Source organism: Crocuta crocuta, unplaced genomic scaffold (assembly GCF_008692635.1).
Source record: "Crocuta crocuta isolate KB4526 unplaced genomic scaffold, BGI_CrCroc_1.0 scaffold312, whole genome shotgun sequence".
Taxonomy (NCBI): Eukaryota; Metazoa; Chordata; class Mammalia; order Carnivora; family Hyaenidae; genus Crocuta; species Crocuta crocuta.
Window position 1 is genome coordinate 1,351,490 of NW_027527378.1, and position 19,417 is coordinate 1,370,906.

Sequence of the window (19,417 nt, forward strand, 5' to 3'; positions counted from 1 at the left end):
CACTCTCGCTCTTGCTCTCTCTCAAAAATAAATATTCAAAAATTGATATATGTTATATGATCTATGTTTCATAGAGATTTTGTTAAAAAAAATCAATGATCACTTTTGTTGAATGCTAAGGGACAAACTCACTTTTCTGAAAACTGGTAAATTAAGGGAAACAATCAAACATTTGTCCTGCCTTTCTCTTATGAATTTAGGATAAGCAAAGAGTTGATGAGGAGAAATTTCTCATTACAGGAGTATTTTGGCTAAAAAATGAAGAAGGAATGAGGCAATGGACATTTTGTAAACTTTAATGTAATCCAGCACCCGGGCAAGGGTCACTAATGCCTGCTAACGTTAGACAGAGAGACAACGAGGCTTCAAGAGCCTTGTGACAGAAGGGTGTGCCATCCTTGCAAAGCAAGCCTCTGGATTTGCTGCTGTTTTCGGAGAACCCAAGGGGTCCAGGAATATGTCAAATGGCACGCTAAGGTGCAGTCAACAAAATCCAAACTCTGAAAAATTCTACAAGCAAATGACATAGCTTTTTCAACAAGGAAGGGAGGGAGGGAGGGGAGGGGATGGGAAGGAGGGAGGGGAGAGGAGGGGAGGGAAAAGAGATGAGGGAACCTAGACTAAAAGAGATTCAGGGACAACCAACCAATCACAGAGTATGGACCTCCAAATCCAGATTTGAACAAATGACTTTGTAAATATGTTAACTATGTGTCATAGAATATTTGAACTGGAAGTCTGGTGAGAAGTACACATTGTTAATTGTTGTAGGTGTAAAAATGATATTGTGATTATGGTTTTGAAAAGAGTCCTTATCTTTAAGAAATACATGCCAAAACACTTCCGGATTGTTAAAATGCTCTAAATGTGCAAGAAGAACAATGTTCTACATTGAACCTAAGAGATGAAGAGAAAAATCTGAATGCTGGCGTAACTTGCCCTGGTGTAACTAGGAGTTTTGTAAATGCTTCAGCTCACCGTGGCCTGCACAGCAATGCACCTGAAAAGGAAGATGGGGTTGTTAAAGGCAACAAGATATTAAAAGTGTGCGTACGTGCATGTGTACGTGTGTGTGTGTTTCAATACCTAAATTTGTTAAGGGCACGAGGTATCTACAAATTTTTTTTAATGTAGTTGAGCCAAAATCAAGAGTCAGATGCTTCAATGACTGAGCCACCGAGGCACCCCTACAAACATTTTCTTTAAGCTTATTTATTTATTTATCTTGAGAGACAGAGAAAGCACAAACAGGGTGGAGCAGAGAGAGAGGGGGGGAGAGAGAGAGAATCCCAAGCAGGCTCCACACTGTCAGCACAGAGCCCAATGTCGGGCTTGATCTCACAGAAGCTGTGAGATGTGACCTGAGCCAAAGTTGGGTGTTTGACTGGGCCACCCAGGTGCCTCTACAGATACTTTTAACTAAGGAATTGATCCAAAACTAGTTTTGCCTTTTTAGTGCTACAGTTTGTTTTCTGTAAGTAATTATAAAATACATGTCAAGTGGCCAAAATTGTGATTATCTCCCTGCAAGACGTGTATTTTAAAAGAAACCCTGAGGCAAATGGGACTTAAACTCTATTTACTTTGCATGCTGTACAATGCTTAACCTTAATTCCTTTGTCAAAATATACTTTTAGCTACTACTTAAAAAAACCATAATAAGCAACAAGAACAATCAAAAGTGTGTTCCACATCACATGACTACAAGCGTGGACCTTGAAACAAAACAGCAAGGCCACCTCTGGGAACATTCTGAATTTGGATTTTGTTGGCGGTGGGAGTGGTAGTGGTGTTGGTGGTGTATGTGTGTGAAGAGTGAAGATATAACTATTTTTGTCTGTCATGTTTTACCTTTTCTTCAGCTTTGAGATATAATTGACACAACATTGTATAAGTCTAAGATAAGGTAATGATTTGACACACTTAATATTGCAATATAATGTCCACAATAAAATTAGTTAACACATCCTTCCCTTCATACATAATTACCATTTTGGGGTGTGTGTGTGTGTGTCTGTGTGTGTGTGTGTGTGTGTTTGTGTGTGTGGTAGTGATGAGAACATTTAAGATAGACTCTCTTTTCAAGGATTCAATACAGTTTGTGTTAACAAGAGTCAGCCATACGCCCCAAGACTTCTTTATCTTATTACTGGGAATACATACTTTTTGACCAACACTCCCGTTTCCCCCACCCCAAGCCCAGACCCTGACAACCACCATTATAATCTCTATTTCTATGAGGTTGGCTTTTTTAGATTTCACAAAGTGAGACCATACAGTATTTGTCTCTGACTTGTCTCACTTAGCATAGTGCCCTCAAGATCCATCCATGTTATCACAAAAGGTATTTCCTTATTTTTATGGCCGAGTAATATTCCACTGTATCACATACCTATTTTCTTTATCTGCTCGCTCACAGATGGACATATAAGTCATTTTTGTGTCTTGACTATTATGAATAATGCTGCAAGGAACAAGGGAATGCACACATCTCTCAGAGATGATGACTTCGTTTCCTTTAAATACCAAGAAGCGTGATTGCTGGATCATATGATAATTGTATTTTTAAGTTTTTGAGGAAACTCCATACTGTTTCCCATATAATTATACCAATTTACATCCTGATTTGGGGTTTCTTGAGATGTGTTATACATAAGGAAGTCTGCTGTTTTGGTTGTTTAGGCATAAAAGTGATGTCATGATTATGGTTATTCAGAGTCCTCATCCTTGGGACACCCGGGTGGCTCAGTCAGTTAGGCATTCGACTCTTGATTTTGCCTCAGCTCATGATCCTATATGGTTCATGAGATGGAGCCTTTTCTGCACTGACAGTGTGGAGCCTGTTTGGGATGCTCTCTCCCTCTCTCTCTACCCACCCCTCAAAATAAACAAACATTTAAGGGTGCCTGGGTGGCTCAGTCGGTTAAGCGTCTAACTCCTCGTTTCAGCTCAGGTCATAACCTTGTGGTTTGTGGGTCTGAGCCCTGGATCAGACTCTGTGCTGAGGGCACAGAGCCTGCTTGGGATTCTCTCTTTCTCCCCCTCTCTCTGCCCCTCCCTTGCTCGTTCCCTCGCTCTCGCTCTCGCGCTCTCTCTCTCTCTCTCTCTCTCTTGCAAAATAGTTTTATTATTTTAATTTAAATAAACAAACATGAAAAAAGAGTCCTCATTTCTGAGAACTGTATGCTAAAACATGACAGAAATGCGGTAGCCCGCCCGCCTGGCCCTCGGCATCCCGCTCTCTGAAAGCTGGCCCCTCGTCTGGTGGCGGCGAGCCTCGACAGCCACTTGGGTCTGCATGTCGCTAGCACTCCCTACACCCTCACTGCTCAGCAGCGGGCCTTGGCGTCACCCAGACCTACTGAACCCAAAGCTGCAGTGTCACAAGATCCCTGGGGGGCTGACAGACACAGTGGCACTGGAGAAGGGCTGGTCTATCCCACACGAGTTCCCCACCCCTGTGTCAGAATCACCCGTGCAGCCTCCTCCTGCCTCTCTCCTCCCAGGCTGGCCCACATCAGAATGGGGGAGTCATGGCGAGGTTGAAGATGGTCCCCCAGGTGCCTATACCTCCACCACCCTCCTAAACCCCCTTTTAGGAAGGAGGAAAGCCTGCATTGAACAACAGGGCCAGACGCTCACAGACCCCAGGCCTGATGAAGTCTGAGGCACCTTTCCGGGCTAGGTCTGCAGAAGTACCACTAAGCGGCAAGTGCACAAGGGGGAAATGCGCTCCCTTCTCACTTCAGATGAGATAAACAAATCGGTGAAAGGAGCTGCAATTCCAGGTCCCCATCACAGATGTACCCACACTGGATTGCTGCCTGTGTCCCCCACCAGAGTGAGGGCCACAAGAGGGTAGAGAGTACACTGCGGTGTGTGCCCCTGTCCGCCCAGAGCTGGCCTGATGTAGGAATGCAATCAATATCTGCTGAATGAAAATACTCTTAACGTGTACGTGCCCGCTGCCGTTGTGGCTTCATGCGCACCACACTGATTAACTGTAACAACCACTCTGGGGTAGATGAGATTTTCTAAGATGGCCACGAGACCTTTCCTACCCTCAGACTCTTCCAGAATGTGACCCCAGCCATTGACGTGGCGGCGGGGGGGGATCTAATCTCCCTCCCTGGGCCTGTGAATTTGGGCAGGCTTGTGAGCCCTCGGACCAAGAGACTGCTGGGAAGTGATGCTGTGTGACTTCCAAGGCTGGGTGACACAAGGCTGCTAGGCGGTTTCCCATGCACTTGCTGAAATACTCGGAGGACTGCCACAGTGGGAGGAAACCAAGTCGCACTGAGGGCCCCCACACAAGCGCTCCAGATGGCCACTGAGGGGCCAAGGTGCTGAGTCATCCCAGCCTGGGCCAACACATGAGAGTCAGAGCCTTCAGACGATTCCAGCTCCCCTGTTGTTGAGCGAGCCCCAGCTTTCAAATCTTCCCAGGAGAGGCCCCAGCCATTGTGGAGCTCAGACAGCCATCCCCACCGCACCGTGTCCAAGTTCTTGACCCACAAAATCGGCCAGCATAATAAAATGGCCATTTGAAGGTGCTAAGTTCGAAGTCACTTGGAATACAGCAGTAGTAACCAGCACACACGCCACGGTGCCTACTGGTGTTCCCGATGTGTGAAGAATGTGGTTCCCAGAGAGATAAGAGAATCCGTCCGAGGGGGGAGACCGGGTGTCCGAGCTGCCAGCCGCTGGATTCACAGCCTGTCTTCTTGCCCCTGCTCCTGCTCACATATTTTTAATCAGTGAAGATTTGCTGAGTCATACATTCCAGATACTGTGGCTATACCAAGAAAAATGCGAAGATACCAAAGTGCATACATGAATACACGTATTATCTCAAATATGAAAGCTAGCCAAATTAGGCCAGCCTGCCCTTATCAATTCTTAGCTGACACTCTTCCAGACAGAATGGCTCTTTGGTCTGGTAAGGATTTTTTAAGAGTCTGGGGGAACAGAGGCACTGGCCTAGACAACGGGAATGTGAGTTAGGGGCCCATCACAGGAGGGGAGTCAGGAAAAGATAAAAAGAGAAGGAAGGATATTTCTTTCTCTGACATTAGATAAAAAGAGGATAAAAAGAAATATAACTGTTCTAATGGCAACAGAAAACAAAAAGATAAGGGGGCGCCTGGGTGGCTCAGTCGGTTGAGTGTCTGACTTCGGCTCAGGTCATGATCTCACAGTTCGTGGGTTCGAGCCCCATGTCAGGCTCTGTGCTGACAGCTAGTGCAGAGCCTGGAGGCTGCTTCACATTCTGTGTCTCCCTCTCCCTCTGACCCTCCCCTGCTCATGCTGTCGTTCTCGCTCTCAGAAATAAATAAAACATTAAAAAAACACACACACACACACACACATAAAGATGAGGGTACACAGGGGAATGGATGCCTTCTCTTATACAGCAATCAGGGTCATCTGTTGGTAAGGGTCAGTTTCGAGAAGAGAATTTGAAGATCTTAAGAAAACAGTCCAGAATAAGCTCAGTGCAAAATGCACTATGGGCGCCCCGAAGCTGTGCCCAGGTAGGAGAAAACAGATTCAGAGCTGAGCTCAGTCATCTCCAGTAACTGATCCAGGGAGGTGGGGGAGCTCAGTGTCCGCCCGGTGCCAGGCAGGATACAGACTGGGAGGGGGTGGTTACAGAGGCAGGGAGATGGTGGCAGGTGGAAAGGAAACGTTATGATGACTGACCAACTGCACAGGGCTGAGAATCTAGGAGGCGGACGCACACTCTGTGAAGAACGTATGCAGGGTGCTTTGTAGACCCAGACAAGATGGTGGATGGTACAGAAGCTCTAAAGGAAAGGAAGAGACAAAGAAGTAGCCAAGGATTGGTGGGGAGAGGACTGCTTCTTCTTCCTCCGCTCCCACCCAACACCTCTCATCTACACAACACTCCTTTCCAAAATCCCCTTCTCAAAAGACCCTCCAGGACACTGTCACCATGGAATAGTAGATTATCTACCCATACAAGTCTCCCAGCATTAGCAGCCTTCAGAGGATCTCAAGGTTAAACCTCTGTTGGAAATGACAGCTACTTCTTCAAACACAGCTAGAACTAGCACTACGTGAAACAATTAAGCTGGATTCAACACTCCACCAGGGGAATGTACCTCAGTGAATGCTAACACACACTTGAGGTCAATAGGTCTGGAATCAATATGTATTACACAAATGAATATTGCCTTTGAAGGAAAGCACAAGTTTGGGGAAAGTTCCCATTCTCGGTCCTAGAACTCAAAGGCCACCACAATCTGGCACAAGTTGGACATTGACAAACTCACTTGCATTTAAACCCAGCCCCCAGCCCCCACTCCAGCTGGATAGTCCAGGTCCCCATGATCCCCCACACATGCCCCAGAGGGCACATGGATGTTCTCATCCATGAAATGTGGTTCCTTATTCCTTATATCACAAAATGCCTTCCATCTTCATGGCTTGAGGTCAACTTCAAACTCCATCTTGGGCCACTCCCCCATCCCACTACATTCTCAGATTTACTAACTTCAGCATTAACTGAACAATTCATTTCTAATTACCATACACTGCCTTGTAACATCTTTTGAGTTACTGTCTTAGGCTGGGAGTTGGCAAACTTTTCATTATCTTTTTTTTTTTTTTTTCTCCAGAGAGCAAATATTTTAGGCTTTGTGAGCCATACAAACCGTTGCAACTACTCGACTCTGGTGTTCTAGTGAGAAAGTAGCCATGGACAATAAAAAATGAATGAGCATGGGTGTGTTCTAATAAAACTTTATTTATAAATCTAGTCAGCAGGCCAGATTTGGCCTACGGGCCACAGTTTACCAACCTCCATCTTAGACTGTTATTTTTAAGTCTTATTATCTCTTAAATTATGCTTTGTCACCCTAGAACGAACCAGGTAAATATTTTCATTTACTCTTAGCCTCTATCTGCCACAGTGCTGCACATACATATAAACAATATATACATTTTTGAATAATCATTTGAGTATATATTGAATGATGTGCCACATACCACATTTTTTTTGTTGTTTAAGTACACTGAGGGTACAAACATGAGTTCCTAACTGGGAGTAACTTAACTGAACTGTGTGCCATAAAGTTTTTTTTTTTTTAACTTTCCTGGTCTGCTCTTTTGTCAGATATTTCTCTTCCACTCATTTCCACAGATGGCCTAATCCATTCATCTTACCAGCTACTTAACAGACTAGCACATTCCACAAGCTGGCTGACATCAGTAGGACTCAGGCTCTCTGCAGACAGAAGCGCTCCCTGCAGTATCCCGTTCCCCCAGTCAGATCGCGGAAGCAGGGGAGAGAAAGGCTGGCGCAGGCAAAGGGGGAGCTTTCAAAAAAAAGAGAGGAAATCGATCGCTGCCAGTCCTCACAGAAGCAAACATGAAACAATTACCCGTAACCAAAATAAAATGAACTTCACAGTGGGTTAGTGACAGTTCCTGTCAGATGCTTCTAGCTCGCTTCTAAATCGACAACTGCAACAGAGAGAAAAGAAAGCAGACATTTTCTGAAGAATTTCAAATATGCAGTAAACTACTTCGCCCCCAAAAACCCTGCTTCTGAATATGTTAACGTCGATCCTACATGAGGAGCTAAAAAGTAGTAAGTAGTGTGTCCTTTCAGAATAAAATGACAACTAGGTCACAGAAAGCCTGAGACTTGACTTCTTGCCAGTAGTGACCTTTGATGCCGATAAAGTCCCACTTCCTTTTATCACCTCCAAGAAAGGCAAGAGCAGCTAAGTGCAGGCAGCCTGGGCAATGTGGGTCCCCCAGGTGACTCCCGTGCACGCTTAGAGATTCAAGCAGCTGTAAGGTCCGTTAGGAAAACAGATGCTTCCACCCTCCCCCAAACTTCCCCTCCCCAGCAGCAACTACTTTTACCTCCTGTAGCGCACTTGGTATTTGTTTCCAAGTCTAAATGAGATGCCGACGTGGCTATATGCCTCTCTGTCTTCATTCTCAGCCATGATGTGCCGCTTTCCCAAGCGCAGTGTGAGGCGTGCCCTCCCGGCTCACCTGGGGACATGCCTCCCACCCTCCCCCACCCCCTAGAGGGGTGGGTAATCATTCCGGATGGATCTGTGCTCACTGCCTTTAAAGGGTGCGTTCCTTCCCCCCCGCAAATTCATACGGCCCAAACCCCAGTAAGTCAGAACGTGACCTTATTTGGAAATAGGGTCATTGCAGACATAATTAGTTAAGATGAAGTCTGTCGGGTAGGCCTAATCCAGTACGACTAGTATGCTTACAAGAAGGAGAAACTGGGACACAGAGACACCCATGGAGTGAAGTGGGTGTGAAGAGACAAAGAGAAAAGACAGCCATCCACAAGCCAAAGAGAAAGGCCTGGCACACAGCTTTCCCTGCAGAACTGCAAGAGGGCACGCGTCTGGTGTTCCAGCCCCCCAGCCGGCGGCACCTTGTTCTGGCGGCCTCAGGAGACCGGTACAGATGACAACATCATTAGGGAGACCCAGACGCTACTGAGAGCCTAGCCACAGGGTACTTACTCTATTGCTTTTCCAAACGTTCCCCCGCTGGTCATTTTCTTACTGAAAACTTCATTTAAAAACTGATTCAACTCCAAACTCTTCCCCTCTTCATCCACGTGGCAAGGTGGGGTCCAACCTTGATCCAAACACAAGAGGCTGCTCCATCCAGAAGCACGAGGACTGACTGGAGCTCTGGGAGCAGAGGGGAAATACAGCCACAAACGGGGGCTAGGGACACCTGTTTCACAAGGCAGACCTCGGTGGCAGGGAAGCAAGGAGTCAGATGAGAAGCAGAGGTGACGCAGGGGACTCTCTAGAGGCAAGGTGCTTGATTCAGAGACATTCCTGGCATCAGAAAAAAAGTATCTGCATAGACAAATGGAATTCTAGGAAATGGGAGTTAAAATGTCCCTATTCCAAGACAAAAGGACACCTTTCCTCACACCAATACCAAACTTCCCAAATTCTACCTTTGCAACTGGAGTAAATTTCCTTAAAAAAATAAAATAATAAAGGAGGGATGCTTTCTAGATAATCTCAGTCAGAGAAACAAATGCCAGAAAAAATAACTCCGAGAATCATAGAGCTAAAAGAAACTTATACAGTCCAGACTGTCTTCAAAAAAATCTGTAAGGATGCAGACTTTATTCCACAGCTTTTCTCAGTCAAGATCAAAAGTTCTCAATGATTTGTTATGTATTCTATCATCACATTCCACATAGGTTATGGCTGTTCCCAAAATTCATGCAGTAAAACAAAAAAACATGAATAACGAGGATCAGGAGAAAATACAGGAAAAAGATCAAGAGCCAGGGAAAGTTACGACATCAGCGTGTACAGTCTACGTCTACCATATAGAGACTTACTGCTGAGTAGAAGCAATCTGCCTTTTGGCTTCCTGACAACCAAACCAAAAGGGGAAACATGATCTTACATTGTTCGCGGGAGCAGACAGGGTGGGGCGAAGGCAGGCGGGCAGCCCACAAAAGAAGAAAAACTAACTGGCAGAAAGAACTTTGCATGTGGGGCTTCGTATAGCACTATTTTCAAGCCGAGGACAAACCAGGTCACAATGAGTTTTCTCTTTAGAAGAAAAGGGTGGGGGGGGCACCTGGGTGGTTCAGTGGGTTAAACGTCCGACTCCTACTTTCAGCTCAGGTCATAATCTCATGGTTTGTGGGATCGAGCCTCGCATTGGGCTCCATGCTAACACTGCAGAGCCCGTTTGGGATTCTCTCTCTCGGTCCCTCCCCCACTCACACTTGCTCTCTGTCTCTCTCTCAAAATAAATAAACATTAAAAAAAATTTTAAAGAACAGAATTGAATAAAAAATATCAAAGCCTATCTTATGTAGTGAAGGTAAATGTTTTCTGTGAAATGAATATTTCAATCATAACTAAGGATGGATGTGGGCATCAGGGTGCAATGTAAAATGTATTTTTTACTGGGAGATACAGTCATGAAAATTTGAAGAAGAGCAGGAGATAGTAAGTGGACCTAATTTCCGGCCTGACCAGTGTCTATTCCTTCCTGTCTGGCTCTGGGTGGTACGGAACGCACAGCCCTTGCTGCGCTGCATCACGGTCCTGACCCATCCTCTGCCGGTTCTTCCCCTTGGCCTTTGAGTCTGTCCAGTGGTCCCGCTTTGCACCTTCTAGATCTTCCCCCAGTGGCGGCACCTTTGGGCAAGTATGACAGCTTGGGCTCCCTCTCTCCTCCTGGCCTCTCAACTCTCCGGCACCCATCTCTGAATCCCCTGCTGTCTCACTGTCTCAGCCCACCCCGGTCTCTCTCTCTCTTCGGTGGAAGCCTCAGTCAGGGATGGGAGAAACAGAATAGTATGTTCTCCTTCTGGTACACAACTATTTCTCCTCCAGTTTCTCCACATTCCTTTAGAAAATGTGAACCAATTACTTATATACCTATGTTCCTAGAAGCACCATTCACAACAGCCAAAAGGTGGAAGCAACCTTTGTCCATCAACTGAGGAACAGATAAGCAAAACGTAGTATATCCAGACAATGGAATATTATTCAGCCTTAAAAGGAAATGAAGTTCTGGCACCGGCTACACCATAGACGAACCTGAGGACAGTATGTTAAGATGTCAGTCACAAAAGAACAAATATCGTATGATTCCACTTATATGGGGTACCTAGAATAGGCAAAATCATAGACATAAAATATAGAATAGGGGTTACTGGGGGGGGCGGAAAAGGGGAACAATGGAGAGTAACTGCTTAATGGGTACAGAGTTTCTTTTCGGGATGATGAAAAATTCTGGAAATAGATAGTAGTGATGTTGCTCAACATCGTAAAGGTACCTGATACCACTGAACTGTACACTTAAAGTGGTCAAAATGGTACATTTTATGTTTTTATATGTATGTTTGCCACCATTAAAAAATGCATAACCTCAGTCCAATCATGAGAAAACTCAGTCTGAAGGACATTCAACATGATACTGATCAATACTCTTCAAAAGCGTCAAGGTCATGAAGGATAAGGAAAGACTGAACAAATGTCAGAGAATGCAGGGTACGGAGGAGAAATAACAACTAAATGGAATGTGCGATCCTGGATAGGATCCTAGAATGGAAAAAAAAAAAAAAGACATTAGTGGGAAAACTTAAGAAATTAAACAAGATCTTTAGTAAACCATATTACACCAATGTTGATTTCCTGGTTCTGATAACAGTGCTGTGATTATGTAAGATGTGAACATTAGGGGAAGCTGACTGAGGGATGTATGGAAATTCTCTATACTATTTTTGCATCTTTTCCTTAAACCTAAAGGAAAAATCAAAAGTTTAAAAAATTTTAAAAACCAATCCACCCTTTAAAAATAGTGTAGTATGTACAAATGCACATTCGTTAATCCTTACCCTGAAGGTAGTCAGCTCACATCTCAAGTACCCAAATCAGAAAAGAACACTCCAGGGATAGTAGGCCAGCATGTGAAAGACTAATCAGAGACCATCTGCAGCAAAGTTAGTCAACTGGCATCATGGAAATGAGCAATGGCTCCCTGTCTCCGGATTGGGTGAGCACATCGTGCCGGCATCGCGACCCTAGCAAGAACCACACAAAAGAATCTAGGAATACCGGCCATCCATTCCCTTTAGAAAAGGGGCCCTGGACTCTCTCAGGACCCTTGGTCAATGATTAAAGAAGGGCCCTGTCCCCTCCCTGGGGACTAGCTGAATCCTGCCACTGGAACACCATCACATCTTCCTTGACTATCTCTTGCTTAGGCAGAGGGCTCGAACTTTTGCAGAGCAAAACGTACAGGCAGAGAGCTCTCTCCAAGCCTGCCTGTAACAAATGTTTAATGAGTAGCCAAAACNCAAATGGACATTAAAGTTGCAGAAGGAATTAAGCTGGCTAATCAGCGACCTTAAAATTGGGAGATTAGCCTGAATTATCCCAGTGGACCTAATGTAATCCTAAGGATCCATAAAAGTCTAAGTTGGGGGCAAAGAGAAGGTCAGAGCGATGTGATGTGAGGAGAGGGCCCCCTGCTGCGGGTCTGAAGACGGAGGAGGGGGGTCATGAGTCAAGGAATATGAACGGTGTCTAGATGCTGGAAAAGGCAAGGGAATATAATTTTCCCTAGCATTTCCAGAAAGGAACAGAGCCCCGTCGACACGAGCTTAACCCAGTGAGGCCCACGTCAGACTTCTGACCTAAAGAACAGTAAGACAATACGTTTGTGTTGTCCTAAGCCACGAATTCTGTGGTCATTTGTTGTGGCAGCAACACGAAACAAATACACCTGGCCATCGAGTGCCACGGTAGATTGTTTCAGGCCTAAGGAATACGTGAGTCTTACGTAAAACGATCTGTGCAAAGTCCACAACACTTACCTCCCTGGAAGGCCTGGCTCCACACCACTGGCTGCCAGTGGCCTCTATTCCTTTAGGCCTTCCCTCTAAAGAAACCAGTGCCGGAGGACAGAAAACACACGTGGTTTTGTGTCACAGGGCAATTCTAAATAGAACACTTTGCCTGTGCCATTTTTATGAGGTATTTGCTTGACACAGATCTTTAAAAAGAAAACCCACTCAGAGTTATTTCTGTAACTGAAGGTGGGCAAGAATGGGGATAGTAAAATGAGATGATTACTTATGAAATGAGCAATGGAAGTTAAGGCTGTTCTCACCTAGCATGTACTGCATCACTCTGCAACTCAGCATGGTGAGAACAACCTCCATTTCGGACCACCCCAAGCCCACAGTGCGTGGGTCTGAGTCCCAGTGTTGTTCTTCAGCGGCCTCAGAGCTGGTATATGCTATCCGTTCTCATTATTTGTTTGGCCAGTGCCAGACCCTCGTGGAGAGCCACGACTCACTCTCTTAAACAGATTTTCTGTATGCGTGTTGAGCACCCTAAATGCGCAGTGACACAGAATCCTCCCGAAGAGAGGATGGGGGTGAGGAAGAGGAGCCCCACGGCGGTCAGCACTCCGTATTTCAGTAGATTTGGATTCTCTTTCCAACTAGCTGGGAGTGAGGGTTCAAACTCTAACAGTGTCCAACTGACAAAAGTCTTGCTCTGTGATTCCTATTACCCAGGCTTGAGAGTAGTTAGGGCTAACAAAGGCTGGCCTAAAAATAAAAAGCCATTCTTTCCAATGCCAGAACAGCGGGCCAGTTCAGCTCTATTTTTAGCAAGTCTCGCTTACCTGTGAGGTGGCATATGGCTCCTATAATTCTCCAAAGCATGAAAGCATTAAAAGATCGGAGTGCCTCTGATAAGTGGGCTGGTCCCCAAGTGAGCGTTCCCACATTGACAAAAGTAGACAGCCGACGGTCCGGTGGCCAAACTGGCCTCCAAAGGGACCCGCCATCATGCTGCCAGCTCTTAGCCATTAGCAACAGTTAAAATGTGAAGCCAAATGACAGAGGAGTTTCTGCTACCAAATTATGATATTGGAGACTTTGAGTTTCTGACAAGAGGGCATTTTCTAAGCAATTACTCCCTAGGGACAAAGAAAAGACTCCTGAAGCAAAACACCAGGGACCAGTTCAGGCTAAAGATAAAGTACAGTAAGAGGAAAAGAGAAGAAAAACATCGTGTTGCAGGGCACGCAGGGCTAGCGACACTTCCCTAAAATGCAGGATGAGAGGCAGCCTGCAGAAATGAGCGCATCGGCTCCCTTATCTCAGATCTCCTCTGCACAGCCCAGGGTACAGGCTTGCGCTTCTTTACGTCCCCAGGAAGTGTGGCAAGCCCGAACGCTGGCCACAACTAAGAAAAAGTAGATTTCTTCTGTGGCGGACTCATGGCAGGGAGACTTTGGAGACAGAAAAGTGAGCCAGCGTGCCAGCTGCCCTAACGACACAGGGCGCCCTGCGCGAGCCAATCATTCCTCTTTTCTTAAGTTCAATGCAAAGAGATGCCTGATAAAGGCTAACCAAGGGCCACAGGAAGATTCTTGAATGCACAGTACAAGTGGTCTGGGCACAAATGCTGCCATGCAGCCACAATGCTCCTACAGACCACGCCATGGATAATTTTTGCTAATTTCTTTGGATCTTTCAAAACAGAAAGACATCCAAACGTGTGACTCCACCTTACGAAAATGACAGCACTGGCTTTCTCAGCTGTCCCTGGCCTGACTGTACGTGATGTGTGAAGAAGATGTGAATATGCGATACCATTAAATACCAATTTCCGGCCCTGTTTGGGGAAAGAGACTCTGGCTTCAGAGTCATACATCAGATGTTGTTTTCACTCATTCAACAAATATTTGTCTTTAGCTGCTCATTCTGGCTGAGATACCATGTCAGATCCAGGGACACCAATGTGGAGGAGATGACCATGGTCTTTGCCTTGGAGCCAAAGGAACTGCAGTCCACAGAGCATGATTTGTGGGGTCCCTGCAGTACCTGGTGGGATTTCCTGAGCCAGCACGTGCCCAGTGCCCTCTCCTCAAGCAGTGACCCGTCTCCTGTGCATCGGGAAGTATCCACATCCGAGTTATCGGTGGAGAGGGAGGAAAAGGAAGAGGGAATGATGTCTGGCTACAACAAATCGGATTTCCTTGCATTTTCCAGCAGACCAAGTAAAGCAAAGATAAATAAGACGTCTCATGATCCCCCCGCCCTCAAAAATCAGTAACTCATCCTCAACTGGTGGTTTCTTCTCATTCATAACTATTGACGCAGGAAAGTGAAAATATGACAGTAGCGTGCATGAATCATTTTAGCCAAACATGCTCTTCCCTTCTACCTCCTGAGCGAGAACTCATCAGCTCCAGGCTGAGAGTCAGGATTTCCCAGGACAGGGCTGAGGACAGCATGGGAGGACAAGAAAGCAAAACTGTAGCAGAGCCCAGGGAGAGCAGGGGGGCCACGGGAAAGCACCCAGAATGGTGCTGTTGGAACCAGCTAAAGACTGATGGGTATTACAGACTCCCAAGTCATCACCGCAGAAAGGTTGCCCTACCTTACCTCCAAANAGGGAGGACAAAGCAAAACTGTAGCAGAGCCCAGGGAGAGCAGGGGGGGCCACGGGAAAGCACCCAGAATGGTGCTGTTGGAACCAGCTAAAGACTGATGGGTATTACAGACTCCCAAGTCATCACCGCAGAAAGGTTGCCCTACCTTACCTCCAAAAATTGGTGCACACAAAAATGTGACACACTATTCACTTAGCCCTCTATTATCTGAAGGAAGCAATGGATAGCAGAGGAAAAAATAAACATTCCTGCAAGAAGATCTCCGGTTGGGGGGGGGATGGGGAGGACCCAAACTAGCACAGAAATCAGATGAGACCCCCTTCCACCTTTCTGCTACCCACCCCTACCCCTGGCTCCTCTCAGAGTGGAGAAATCACTTTCCCACAGCATTCCCCAAACTGGCCCTGGTCTCACTTATCTACATCCTACCCCTGAAAGACATCCCTCATTGGGTTGACTCAGAACTCTCCAGTCATGCTCTGCCTTTAAATATCTTTCCCTACCACTGAAGGCCCACCACCTGGGTGCCCTTAACAGGACAATCTATTTCCAAACAGCAGCTCCCGAGACACAGCCAGCATAGAGCCAACACACAGGTCAGCACCAAGGTCAATGACGACACAAGCCTAAAGAAAGTGCAGCAGGCACTGGTCGTGTTGTGGTGCTCAAATTACAGCTCAGGTGAATGGGAAGAGCCTGGGATACTGGAAACTACCCGTGTTTCTCACTCATGGGCCAGGCAGAGACATGGTGGGACCACAGTTAACGGATGAAAAACAACATACCAACCCCGCTAGTTGTGACAGGAACATTCAAAGGAGAGTGACCTGGAGCCAGTCATTAAATAGCAGTTCTACCTAGAGGTTCACATAATCCCTGTCGCCTGAAAATTCTCAGCAACCATCTCTGAAAGAATAATCCAGCCCCTACCGAGGAGAGCACAATCTCATTGTCATTTCAGGAGAGAATTCAAACTGTTGAGGTTAGGGGTACGTGGAAGCCAACTCAATGGTCTACTGGGGTAGTCAGGGCACCCGAAAAGTGAAGAAGATCCAGGGACAACAGCTTAAGCCTGATTATCTCTAGCAACTGCCGGCCAATTGCAGCTAATGTCTGGGAGGCAATAGGGAGTGGTGGGGAGCACAGATGTTCACCCATCTGAACAGAGCTGCCACCACCGAGGCAAGGAGGAATGCCAGCCCACGGATACCAGAAGACCTGGGGTCTAAGGGCAGCTAGGAATCTGAAATGTGATGGAAATATCAACCAGATTCCCAAACATCAGCAATTCGAGATTGGTAAAACACCACAGGCCACTGGGAGATCCTGATGTGGCTCTCACAGCTCCTGACAATCTTAAGATGATTTTCTACACTGTATTTCCAGAACACCATCCACAGCACAGGCCCTTTCTCAGAAGCCTAGTGTTCGCAGCACCCAACTTCGGTCCACACAACTCAGTTCAGCACTCCATCTTAGGACACTGGGATTCATTGGAGGCCTTTGTTTTTATATTATTTCTACATTCTGACAGAAGAAATAAATGTATAATTTCAGATCTTCTGAGTTTGATTCCAAAACTTCTGTGTAGCTATCAACACTGATGTAAATATTTGCAGTCTTCCACCAAAGACAAAGTCAGGGACAGACAAATAGATATGCCAGAGTTCGCACGCTCACCCCTCTCTTCTATGCTGTCTTAGTCGGCATCGGCTGCTCTAACCAGAGCACCAGAGACTGAGTGACTTCAATGACAATCATCTACTCCTTATGGTTCTTCAGGCTGGAAGTCCAAGATCACGGTGCCAGCACCTCAGGTTGTGGTGAGAACCCTCTTCCTGGCATCCATATACAGTGTTTGGGGGAGGGGGAGAGGGAGAAAGCAAGCTCTCTTCTGTCTCTTCTGATAAGGACACTTGAGGGTTCCACTCTCATGAGACCTAATTACCTCCAAAAAGTCCCACCTCCAGGGGCACCTGGGTGGCTCGGTTGGTTGAGTGTCCAACTTTGGCTCCGGTCATGATCTCACAGTTCGGTTCATGAGTTCAAGCCCTGCACCAGCCTCACTGCTATCAGTGCAGAGCCTGCTTGTGATCTTCTGTTATCGTCTCCCTCTGCCTNAGCTCTCTTCTGTCTCTTCTGATAAGGACACTTGAGGGTTCCACTCTCATGACCTAACTACCTCCAAAAAGTCCCACCTCCAGGAGCACCTGGGTGGCTCGGTTGGTTGAGTGTCCAACTTTGGCTCCGGTCATGATCTCACAGTTCGGTTCATGAGTTCAAGCCCTGCACCAGCCTCACTGCTATCAGTGCAGAGCCTGCTTGTGATCTTCTGTTATCGTCTCCCTCTGCCTGCCTCTCTCTCTCGCTCTCTCTCTCTCTCTCATTCTCTCCTTTTCTCCCCCTCCCTCTCTCTCTCTCCTTCTCTCTCCCCTCCCTCTCTCTTTCCCCCCTCCCTCTCTCTCTCTCTCTCTCCCCCTCCCTCTCCCTCTCTCTATATGTTTCAACATACTAACTTTGTGGGGACACATGCAGTCTATAAAACACCCCCCCCCAAAAATCTGTGTGTCTCTCTCTCCTTCAGACACAAACACACACACACACACACACACACACACACACGCACAGAAAACAGGTGGGACACACAAGCTGGGGGCCCCAAAGCTATTGGGATTGGGGAGTATGATCAGTGCACACAGAACGTAGGAAGGGATCTGCGCACACACGAGGGCTCCGGCACAGCGTGCTAGGGTGGCCTCTTCGGTCATTTATTGGTAACTCATCTGAGCCCCTACTCTGTGCCAAGNAAAAATCTGTGTGTCTCTCTCTCCTTCACACACAAACACACACACACACACACACATGCACAGAAAACAGGTGGGACACACAAGCTGGGGGCCCCAAAGCTATTGGGATTGGGGAGTATGATCAGTGCACACAGAACGTAGGAAGGGATCTGCGCACACACGAGGGCTCCGGCACAGCGTGCTAGGGTGGCCTCTTCGGTCGTTTATTGGTAACTCATCTGAGCCCCTACTCTGTGCCAAGCCCCTAATACACACCATGTATTTAATCCTAAGGGAGGCAGCTGCTCTGTGGGCTTCCCACCCTGCTCTGTGAGGAAACCACAAGTGGGCCAGCAGTTGGAAATGGCCTTCACAAAAGGAATGCAGCAAACAGAAGACAGGAGGGCACTGTCACTCGTGAGGAAAAAAGGAGACCTCAAAACTACGGTTTGCTTTTGTCATTATTTAGACACGTGAATCTCAGAATCACAAGGTAAGAGAAAACGAAATCCCATGTTCAGCAAGTTCACCAGCTCGGACAACTTAATACTTTCAAAATACACCCACAGCCGTGAGATCGGCCAAAGAGCGGCCATAGGATGCAGCAGAGACTGATGAGTACCTCCCAGTATCCCCTTCCTCATTTTAGAAATAGAACCTTCCCTCCTCCTACGGTAAAGGCACCCCCAAATATGTCCATAAGCTAGTCCCCAGGACCTGTGAATATGTTACCTAACCAGGCAGGAAGGACTCTGCAGGTGTGATGAAGGTGAGGACCTTGAGATGGGGAGATCATCCCGGATTTTTTGGGTGGGCCCAGAGTCATCACAAGAGCCTTAAAACATGGAAGAGGGAAGCTGATGAGCCAGAGAGGACTTGAGGACAGAGGCGGGGGTGGGACTGAGGTGGGGAAGGGACCATTAGCTAAGGAGTGTGGCCGCCTCTACGAGCTGCAAAAGGCAGGGGTCAGATCCTCCCCTAGAACCTCTGGAAGGAACACAGCCCTGCCGACCCATCGCAGACTTCTGCCCCCTCGAACTACAAGACGGTAAGTCTGTGTCATTGTAAGCCATTAAGTTTGTGGCCATCTGTTACAGCAGGAATAGGAAATTAACACCCCCCTCCCCCGGTGTGTGGGGGGCACATGGCCGGCCAGGTGGCAGTCACATCCCCCAGACCCACCTGCAGCCAGGGCTGACACGCTGTAGCTAAATTCTTGCCAGTGGGCTGTGCTGGGGAATGACGGTTTCCAAGTCGTGTCCTTTAAAGAGAGGAGATGCTCACCCTCCACTGTCCTCTCCCCCTGGGCTGGAAGACAGACCAGGGCCCATAAGCCAGCTCCCACCACGCCGCTGACAGAGGTGACGCCCTAGGCAAGGTGGGCAGGGCAACAAGAGAGAAGGAACCTGGCCCTGATGACCCTGCGGAGCAAAGCCATTCATGCATCCTGAACAGTTCCAGGGGTCGGCAGGCAGCCACCCGAGAGGACAATAGACAACTGTGCTCTCTTGGGGTCTCTGCGACAGCCGTTTAGCCTAAGCCCTAATATATCTGGGATACCAACTGCTGATGGACATAGGAGCAGCAGAGATGTTTATACTCTGAGAACCAATGTGGAATTCTCTTCTAAAGCTCACATACTCTCTCCTGCAATAAGTATG